This window comes from Drosophila miranda (assembly GCF_003369915.1).
Source record: "Drosophila miranda strain MSH22 chromosome Y unlocalized genomic scaffold, D.miranda_PacBio2.1 Contig_Y2_pilon, whole genome shotgun sequence".
NCBI classification, from domain to species: Eukaryota; Metazoa; Arthropoda; class Insecta; order Diptera; family Drosophilidae; genus Drosophila; species Drosophila miranda.
The window spans coordinates 16,773,625-16,784,793 of NW_022881614.1; positions in this window are offsets into that span (position 1 = coordinate 16,773,625).

Genomic DNA, 11,169 nt, shown 5'->3' on the forward strand with positions numbered 1-11,169 from the left:
ACCAAATTTCTGGGATACATTGTTTCCCAAAATATCATTAAAACAGATCCAGACAAAATCTCCACAATACAAAACTATCCAATTCCTAAAAATATCAGAGAGCTACGTCGCTTCTTAGGACTAACAGGGTATTACAGAAAATTTGTCCGAAATTATGCCACAATTGCCAAACCATTAACAAAATATCTGAGTGGAGTAAATGGGAAAGTTTCACGAAGGGCATCCAAGAAAACATTAATACAGCTGGATGAACCAGCAATTGGAGCATTTAATAATTTAAAGGACAGTTTAATAGCACATATTGAATTAGTACAACCAGATTACAATAAAAAATTCACATTAACCACAGATGCATCGGACATAGCAATAGGTGCAGTTTTGTCGCAAGATGGGAATCACATAACATTTATTTCTAAGACTTTAAGTAAGACCGAGCAATGATATGCTACTAATATAAAGAAATTATTAGCTATTGTATGGGCATTAAAAAATTTGCGAAATTATTTATACGGAGTGAGTGGAATTGAAATACATACAGATCACCAACCTTTGTCCGTTGAAATGTCGCAAAAAAAATCCAAATGTTGAAATGAAACGTTGGTATTACTTCATAGAAAGTTTCACACCAAAAATCATTTATAAGCCAGGCTCAACTAACGTAGTAGCGGACGCTTTATCTCGGATTAAAATAAATCATATGACAGATAGTGATGTCGACCAGACAGAATCAGAATCAGACATAAATACTCAGCATTCAGCAGAGAGTAGTTTTGAAAACGTCATTCAAGAGACTAGCAAGCCTCTAAACCAATTTAAACAGCAGCTACTATTAGCGCAAGGGAGATTCACAGTTCATGAGTTAGTAAGAGTTTATGAAAATCCCCGACATATTACTGAATTTGATACGGTTGATAATTTGCTAATCATTTAAAAAAAATTTATTCAGCCTAACTTAACCACAGGAATACACTGCACTTTAGAAGATTTATACCTTATCCAAAATAAGCTAAAGGAAAACTTCATAAATAAATTCCTCTTCACGAGAAAGTTCCTCCAAGATGTAGTAAATTTAGAAGATAAAGCTATAATTATAGAAGAAACACATTGCAGAGCCCATAGAGGACTAGACGAAAATTACAAACAAATAACTAAGTTGTATTATTGGCCAAACCTGCACAAAAAATTAAAAGAATATATAAAAAATTGTAAACAAAAACAAATATCACAGACACCCTGTAAAAATTCCAATTGGGGAAGCTCCCATTCCAGCAAAAGAAGGAGATCAATTACATTTAGACATATACTTTGCCCAAAACCTAACATTCATAACTTGTATAGATTCTTATTCCAAATACTTGGTGGTCAAGGAAATTCAAAGTAAATTAAACATTGAAAATAAGGTAATGGAAATTTTGCAACACTTTCCGTTAGCAACATCTTTAATGACTGACAACGAACCAAGCTTTACTTCAGCACAATTTAGATCATTCATACAAAGAAGTAACTTAACTATTTATTATGCTGATCCCAGACACAGCACCTCAAATGGTCAGGTAGAAAGGGTACATTCCACACTAACAGAAATAGCGCGGTGCATCAAGGATGAACTAAATCTAACAGATTATTCAGAAGCAATAATAAGGCACTGAAATATAACCTGACGATACATTCAACGACCAATCAAATGCCATATGACATATTGTATAACAAAATAGAACACAAGCATAATCCAATATTACTTAAGGAAGCTCAGACCAAAATGCTTAAGCTACATAACAAAGATAGAAGAGAAAAAGATTATAAAATAGGAGAAGTAGTTTATGAAAAGAAATTCGGGGAAAGAAATAAACTTCAATCCCGATACAAAAAGCAGGTAGTTAAGGAAAATCGACCGAATAAAATTAGAATCAACAATAGAAACAGAATTATACATAAAGATAACATCAAATATTAAATATTTTCATGACGACTTTTTGAAAATACAAAATAAAGTAAATGAATTAACTGAAAATAATAATAAACAATTTGTAATAAATTCCAAATTTTTAAAAGAAATTGAATTGCCATCAATTTCATTAAAAAATGTCATCTTCAATGAAGAAACGATACTGAGAAAGCATCGTTTAAAATTAATAAGTTTTGACCTACTAAATTTAGTTGATACCATAACCCTCTTAAAAGTAAACATTTTCAATACAAAAATTTTAAATAAAAACGAAATAGAGGACATTTATAAGCATGAAAAACATCCTGTTGAACTGTCTAATCTGCTGGACATTGCAACGGTTAAAATAATTCGAAATGCAGATTTAATAATCATTTATATAAAATATCCTCAAATTAAAGATATTTGCAAGTTTTACCATGCAAGAGCCATCTCACAAAATGATGGAATGTTAGTTATAAGTGAAAAAGTTTGTGAATGTAAGGAGAAATACTATTTAATGAATAATTTTAAAAGTGAAACTTTTAACAATTACGCACAAATAAATTTAAAGAAGACCTGTTTCACCAATTAACTTAATGGCTTTAAAGCCAACTGCACTAAAAAAAGGGAAAAAAACAAAGAAATAGACATCATTCAGGATGGTGCCATATTAGTTTCAGGCAAAAATATCGTAGACAATACTACTTTGTTAGGTTCGTATCTCCTTATATTCAACAACACAATTTTAATAAATAATATAACCCACATAAATGACAAGGGTAAAATTCTAAGATATATATCGCATCATAGATATAGCGATTTTGAATTAGTTGATTATATACAATCGAATGATAAGCAATTTTCTTTTGATAATGTTAATATTTTAAATCCCCTTATAACATTATGTAATACGGCCTTACCATTAACAACATTATTTTTAATCATTTTGATATTGATAATGTTTTTTTACTTCGGCTATAAATTAACCAAATTTGTACTTATTAAATCAATAAGAATACCGTCAGAAGAAATAGTGGAAAGCAACATTCAAATACTGTCAGAAGAAATTAGAGCTCTATCAGAACTTCAAAATGTATCGGGACGAAACATTTAAGAATGGGGGGAGTTAACGTACCCAATTCTATTGAGCTCTTATACGAGTTGTAAACAATCTTTGGCTTTCCAAAACGAAAACAATTTCAATCTTGGGCCTCCGCCTAATTGATTTCTAAGATGTACAATCTCAAGGGCTCCCGCCGCAATCCCAATCTTTGACACTCGCCTAAATGGAAAACCAATGTTTGCCCACACCCGGCTTCTCATAAACAATCTCACTCCCGGCTTTCTGCAGATCCTGCACTTTAGGCATTTTACAGTTCTCTCTTTGGATGACGAAATCCAATACTCGGGATGGCGAAATCAATTGAAATTTTTATAGAAAAACTATTCCCGAAAGGGATCGACGATGCAAAGATCAAAAAGTTCAAGTCAGTCTTGATCCAGAAGCGACACCGAAAAGTCGAGCTAAAAACTAAGATCGCGCAAACCCTTTGTCCGGAATCCTTTGTGACCCTCAACTTAAATCTATATCTGTAAACTTAGAAGTTAAATAAAAACTTTTTAAAAACGCAATCCGCTACCGCAGTTTAATTTGCATGCTTACAAATTCCATTTAACTCAATTTAAACTTAACAATTTTGTAAATTCGACATGCTTTCTCTTAGGGAGATTCTTGGTCAAGATATCTGCAATCATATCTGTTGTACTAGCATACTTTAACTTAACTTGACCTTCTTCTACAATCTGTCGTACAAAGTGATATCTAATATCAATATGCTTGGTCCTTCAGTGATGCACTGGGTTCCTAGCCAGCTCTTGTGTGCTCAGATTATCGCCATATAAGGTGGTTGAGGTAGCTTCATCTCCACAGCCAATTTCGATGATTAAGCGACGTAAGAATATGGACTCCTTACAAGCAGCCGACAGTGCCATGTATTCTTCCTCCGTGCTGCTAAGTGCCACGCTGCGTTGTTTCTCAGATCGCCAAGAAATTGGGACACCTGCCAAACACTAAACATAGCCCGTATACGACTTCCGGTTAGTTCGATCACCGCCCCAATCCGCATCCACATATCCAGTAAGTGGCTGGTGACACCCTTTGTAGTGTAGTTTGAAGTTCATCGTCGCTGCCAAGTACCTCAGAGCGTGCTTCACACCAGCCAGATGCTATGCGTGCGGATCTTTGTTCCTCGGGGCCAACTTTGTAACTGAATGCAAAATGTCCGGTCTGGTTGTGAGTGCCAGCCACATCAGCTCACCAATCATGGATTGATACATGACAGGATCAACCTTTTGACACTGCTCATTAGTACAATCCACCTGGAACCCCGCATCCAACGGAGTAGCCACTGGTCTACATTTGTCCATGTCGTGAGCTTCCAATACTTCCTTAATGTATTGCGAGTGGCCTATGGTGATAGGCCCAAGCTCACCTTCACGGTGCACCTCCATGCTTAAAAACAGCTCTGGAACACCTTTGTCGATACATTCGAACGCATTTTAAATAGCCGATTTGATACCGAGCATGTCCTCTTTGGACTGGCATGCTATAAGTAAATCGTCAAAGTTACCTTTCCCTTTTTGCTGGTAGAGACACGGCTCGTTGTCACAGGAAACAAAAGTCAGGACGCCATTCAGCTTCGAATTCCATTCCCTTCCTGACTGCTTCAATCCATATATTGCCTTTTTAAGCAGCATAGCCTTCGCTGGATAAGCTCGATCAATGTACCCTTGTGGTTGCTTCATGTACACCGTATCGCTCAGGTCACTGTTAAGGTATGCCGTACATACATCCATTTGGTTGACATATAATTTCAATTCTGCTGCTAGCGCAAGAATAAATCGCACGATCTCCAGTCTGCAGACTGGAGAAAATGTTTCCGCATAGTTTATGCGGTACTGCTGGGAGCAACCTTTTCCCACTAGCCGCGCCTTGAAACGTTCGATTTGACCATCTTTGTCGCGTTTCAGGCTATATACCCATTTGCATCCAACTGCTCGTTGACCTGCCGGTAAGTCTGCCAACTGCCATGTCTCGTTTGCCATTAATGCCTCATATTCGCGTTGCATCGCTTCGGACCAATGTGATGCATGAATACTGATCAACGCCTCCTCGTAGGATACTGGAATCTTTACGTCGCTGGCAACCAGAGCACCAAGAATGTTGTACTCTTTTCTCGGACGGCCAGGTTTGCGGGCCGAATCAGCCTTGGTCTGCCAGGTCCAACGCGAGGAGCTGGCTCATCTGACTCAACCTTTTCTGTTGCGCTCTCGTACCCATCAGTACCGCTGCTACTCGAATTCTCCCCGTCAACGCTTGCACCATGGCTGCTGTCTCCACCGCTGCTGTCTCCACCGCTTCTGTCAATGTCATCAGTATCGCCGCCTGACTGCATGCTAACTTCTGCCTTCGGAAGTTCGACTGTGACTGTATCCTTGTCTTCTTGGATCTCGTCAAAGAGAACATCTCGCCTCTCAATCACCTGATGAGACACATACACATACACATACAGTCGATAGCCCTTAGCCGCTACTGAATATCCAATCATGCGATATTCTTTGCCTTTTGGTTGAAGTTTACTCTTCCTTGGACCCTTGTCCAAAGCTACTGCAACGGAGCCAAAAACCTTTAGATGACCAACAAATGGTTTCTTACCAGTCCACGCTTCCATAGGCGTCATACTGTTCAGCGCCTTGGTCGGTGATCGCGTTGACTGCCTCAGCCCACAAGGATTCGCCTAATCCTGACTGGACCAGCATACATCTTGACATTTCCACCAGAGTGCGGTTTGCCCTCTCAGCAACGCCGTTTTGCTGTGGAGTGTACGCCACTGTCAGCTGCCTCTCAATCCCATTAGTTTTCAGAAATTCATCAAACGATTTGTTGACAAATTCACCGCCATTGTCGCTCCGGATACATTTGAGACTTTTTCCCGTTTGCCGTTCAACCAGGGTTTTGAACTCGACGAACTTCTGGAAGACTTCATCCTTTGTCCGCAGGAAATACACAAATATACGCCTTGATTTGTCATCGATGAAGGTTAGAAAATACTTTGATCCAGCAAGCAACTGTGTGCCAAAGAGCCCGCACACATCTGCATGAACTAGTTCCAATATATCTTGAGCTCTACTGGTGGTTGCAACAGGAAATGGTTGCGCATGAATCTTGCTGACCATACATGTTTTGCAATTCATATTCGCCGGGAAAACCATATTTTCAATGCCGAGCACCATTCCTTTGCTGATCAAATCTTTCATACTACTGATGTTCAAGTGGCCGTACCGTTTATGCCACGGGGCCCCAGCACCCTTAACCGCCGCAAAACAGTTGTTTTGTTTTCCTCGAAACATATACAAGTTTCCAACTCTGTTCGCCTTTACAATGCATTCGCCATTTTGGATAACTCGTGCATATTCTTGTCCAAAAGTGACGAAACATTTATTCTGTACAGCGCTGCTCACCGAGAAATAATTTCCATTCATTTCGGGCACATAGAGAACATTCTTTAACAGCAGCGTGCATATCTCTGTCTTCAGCTCTACTTCCCCTTTTCCTTCAGCTTTTAGGAAACCGGAGTCAGCCAGACCAATCATTTCTGTGTGTTTCTCGAACTTTGTGAATAACTGTTTCTCACAACACATGTGGCTTCTGGCACCACTATCCAAACACCACATACTCTTTTTCAAATTATCTGCGTCCAACGCATTTAATAGACTGCACTGCTTGTTCTCCACTCTTGCTGCCCTTTCCACATTTGCGCTCACCTTCTTACACTGAGCCTTCATATGCCCGCGCTCACCACACTTGAAACATATCATTGTATTGTTTCTCTTCTTTAGCGCTCTGTGCGCGGCCGGCTTATGTACTGCGGTATATGCCTTTGCGTATTCCTTTTGATCTTCTGTGTTTCCCTTTCGTTCGCCTTCTTCCTTCAGTTTTACGCATAGAACATCGAAAGTCGGCAGACTGTCGCGCGTCTCTATGGCGACAACGAAATTTTCGAATTGTTCTGGAAGGCTTGACAACAAAACAATTGAGCGCAGTTCATCATTTAGCTCGATTCCTACTGACCCAAGGCCATCAAGAATATCCACGAACTCATTAATGTAGCTTGAAATGCTTTGCCTTTGGTCCATGCACTTGCTTAGCAATTTCTTGTACAGTTGAACCTTTCGTACAGGTCCACTTGGTTGATGAACACTCTTTAATTTGTTCCATGCTTCGGACGACTTACTGCAATTTTTAATGTATCCCAAATGTGAAGTTTTCACACTCAATGTGATCATGGCCAGCGCCTTTTCATCCTTGGCCTGCCAATTCACACCTTCGGGAACATTGGTAGCAGGTCACCAGATGCCACACTCCACAATTCAGCGTGCACCAACACAGACCGCATTTGAATACACCAGGAGTCATAATTTCCCTCCTCTAATTTGTCTATTTGATACATCCCGCTCATTGCTGATTATCGTTTAGTCTCTGAGTCACACCGATGTTAATAGTTCGTAACTAAAACAATCACTTTACTTTTAATTTAAAAAATCCGAGCCTGGGCCCATAACCTGTTGGACAGAAAAGTAAAACCGCAACCATTCATATGTAAGGTTTATTTGTGACTAATAAATGCTCTGCTCGCAGGCAGATAGAGACCGAACGAAAGGGAGAACAAAAAGGGAGATAAGAGAACGTCGCTTCGTTACGTCTCTCACTCATACATACGTCTACATACTCATATGTCTGTCAATACATGCGTGCATTGCTAGAGATGGTCATTCTTCAACACTTTGTTCAATAGGAACAGCATTTTTCATTGGTTCCTTTTCCATGGGCCTATGGGATCAGGCGGTGCCGGTGCTGGTCATCGCACAGGTGCTTCTAGTGACACACGCTCTTTGTAGCGTTGTCGGTGCCTTTTGAGGTCTTTATCTTCTTCCGTTTTCTTTTGTCGCACTTTTAATTTTAATTGGCCATTGGTTAATTGTTCCATTGTAGTTAAAGAATGTTTATTGGCGTGTGCTCCTTCCGGTTGCGTATTTATAATTTTTCACTAATTTATTTTTCACAAAGTGTCCTGTCACGGTCGCCATGTAAAAAGAAGTATAATTCTTTGTAAAATATAAGTAGATTTCTTTATTCTGATCATTCGGGAGTTAACCCTCCGATCTGTTTTATTGGTTCTTGTTGATTGAATTTAACAATTGTGTTTGGGCTTTCATAAGCCAAAAGCCGTGGAGCTGTGCTGCCAGTGACGCCGGCAGCGGAGCGGAAGAACTATGTGTTCTTATCTCTTATATTTTAGTATGTATATGTGTGAATATGCTCAGCGCTGTTGGCAGCGAGAGCGCGAGGGAAGATATATGTGTGTATGCATGTAAGTTAACGTACCCAATTCTATTGAGCTCTTATACGAGTTGTAAACAATCTTTGGCTTTCCAAAACGAAAACAATTTCAACCTTGGGCCTCCGCCTAATTGATTTCTAAGATGTACAATCTCAAGGGCTCCCGCCGCAATCCCAATCTTTGACACTCGCCTAAATGGAAAACCAATGTTTGCCCACAACCGGCTTCTCATAAACAATCTCACTCCCGTCTTTCTGCAGATCCTGCACTTTAGGCATTATACAGTTCTCTCTTTGGATGACGAAATCCAATACTCGGGATGGCGAAATCAATTGAAATGTTTATAGAAAAACTATTCCCGAAAGGGATCAACGATGCAAAGATCAGAAAGTTCAAGTCAGTCTTGATCCAGAAGCGACACCGCAAAGTCGAGCTAAAAATTAAGATCGCGCAAACCCTTTGCCCGGAATCCTTTGTGACCCTCTACTTAAATCTATATCAGTGAAGTAAGAAGTAAAATAAAAACTTTTTAAAAACACAATCCGCTACGGCAGTTATTTAATTTGCGCCCAACGTGGGGCGACGTTGTATAAAAAGCACCGAATAATAAAAGAGTTGCGTCGTGCCGAAACCCGAAGGACAATTAATTAATGGAATAAATCCTTCAGATATAAAAACTGTGAGATATAAGATAAGAAGAAGTGAGATAAAAAGGAAACAAACCGGAGCTAAGGGTGTGCAAAAATAAATACAATATACCATACAAATACAAATACAAATACAATACAAAATACAAATAAATACAAAAGCTAATCAAGACAATTCAAAAATACAAAAAAACCAAAAAAACCAAAGTTTTTAAATAAAACCAACCAAACCAAAACACAAAGAAAGGGAAACTATCAGCTAAGCCAAAGAAGGAAGACCCCCAGAAGACCCAGTTAAACAAAGAAATTTAAGAAGGAAGACCCGTTCGAAGGAAGACCTGTCAGCCAAATCAAGAAGGAAGACCCGTTCGAAGATCTGTCAGCCAAACTAAGAAGGACGACCCCTACCGGATAGTTCGTGAGCAAAAGTTGTATTAATAAATATATAAGTTCAATTAGGTTATATTAGATTATAAAAACAAACATATAAGAAAAATTTAAGGTGGATCAACTAACTTTAGATTTTGAAAAACTAAAAATGATTAACTCACAGACAAGGACCGATCTCACTGCAGATCTGGTCAAACAATTGATAGCACTTCAAATTTCACAAGTACAGGAGCAAATTGTAAAATTAAAACAACAAATAGAAACTAAATCCGATCAGGTATCAGATTATCAGGCAGAAACAATAGACGAGACAATAAAAGATGACACCACATTAAAGGTAATAGAATCCCTACCAATTTTCAATGGTGGATTAAACCAATACGTAGGATGGAGGGAAGCTGCAGAAACTGCAGTGAAGTTATATAAGAAAGGAAGTAAGCAATATTATATTGCCTTAACAATTTTGAGAAACAAAATAACAGGACCAGCACATGACGCACTGACCAACCACGGGACAGTTTTAAATTTTGATGCCATACTTTCACGACTTGACTTTGTTTACAGTGACAAGAGACCAATTTACATAATAGAACAGGAGTTAAGCGTTCTCCGACAAGGGAACCTTTCAATAATAGATTTCTATAACGAGGTTAACAAGAAAATGACCTTGTTAATAAATAAGACAATAATGACTCACGGAAAGGACAGTGAAATCACGAAAGAATCAAATAAGAAAATTAGAGACAATGCCTTACGCATTTTTGTCACTGGCCTAAACGGCGGCATTGCAGAAATCCTATTTTCATTGAATCCCCCAGATTTACCGAATGCCTTGGCAAAGGTACAGGAATTGCAATCAAATAACATTCGGGGCCAATTTGCCTACCAATTCAGTGGCCCCAGAAATTCAGGGAATAATAATTACAATACATTAAGATTCAACCAACGACAACCAAGGACTAATAGTTCACCATTCGACCAAAAAAGGGATTTTCAGAGGAATAACATGTCATGGGGACAACCCTATTTCTTGGGTAATAGACAACAAAAGCAGGCCCCAGAACCAATGGATGTAGACGAATCATTACAAATCCAGAGCCGACAGAACAGCAATCAATTCAGGGGAAATAATAATAATAATAATAATAGATATTATCGGGAGAATACTAATGGTTATTATAGGAGAAATAATAACAATTATAACCAAGCTCAGCATTTTAGGGCAAACGTAGTACCGAATTATCAATCTAACGCAAATCAAGCGCAGAAACGTAAACCAAATGAAACGTCGGAACAACCGGCTAATAAAGCAATGCGGATAAATAACATTGAGGAGGACCATTTTTTAGATCAGCCCCCGAAGTAGGTCTGCCCTACTTAAAAAGAGTAGATAAAAAAATAAACAGAGAATTACAAGTTTTGATAGATACGGGAGCAACTTCCTGTTATATAAAAAAGGGAATTTACGAAAATAAAAAAGAACTATCAATTTATAAGAAAGTTGCTACAATAAATGGGTTTTCAATAATTAAATATTTCCATAATATAACTATTTTCAACACAAAACAAGTGTTTTACGAAATAGATGGAATGAAGGCAGATTTACTAATAGGATTTAACCTATTAAAGAAAATCGGAGCTGTTATTGATACAGGAAAGGGGACTTTAGGTTATAAAGACAATGAAGAGAAACTAATATATGACGAGGTCCTTTCTTTAAACAAATTAACCTTTACAGAAGGAAAAACCATCCTTCCATTGAAGGAATATATAATAAAAAAATATTTTGAAGATGAAAAAGAAA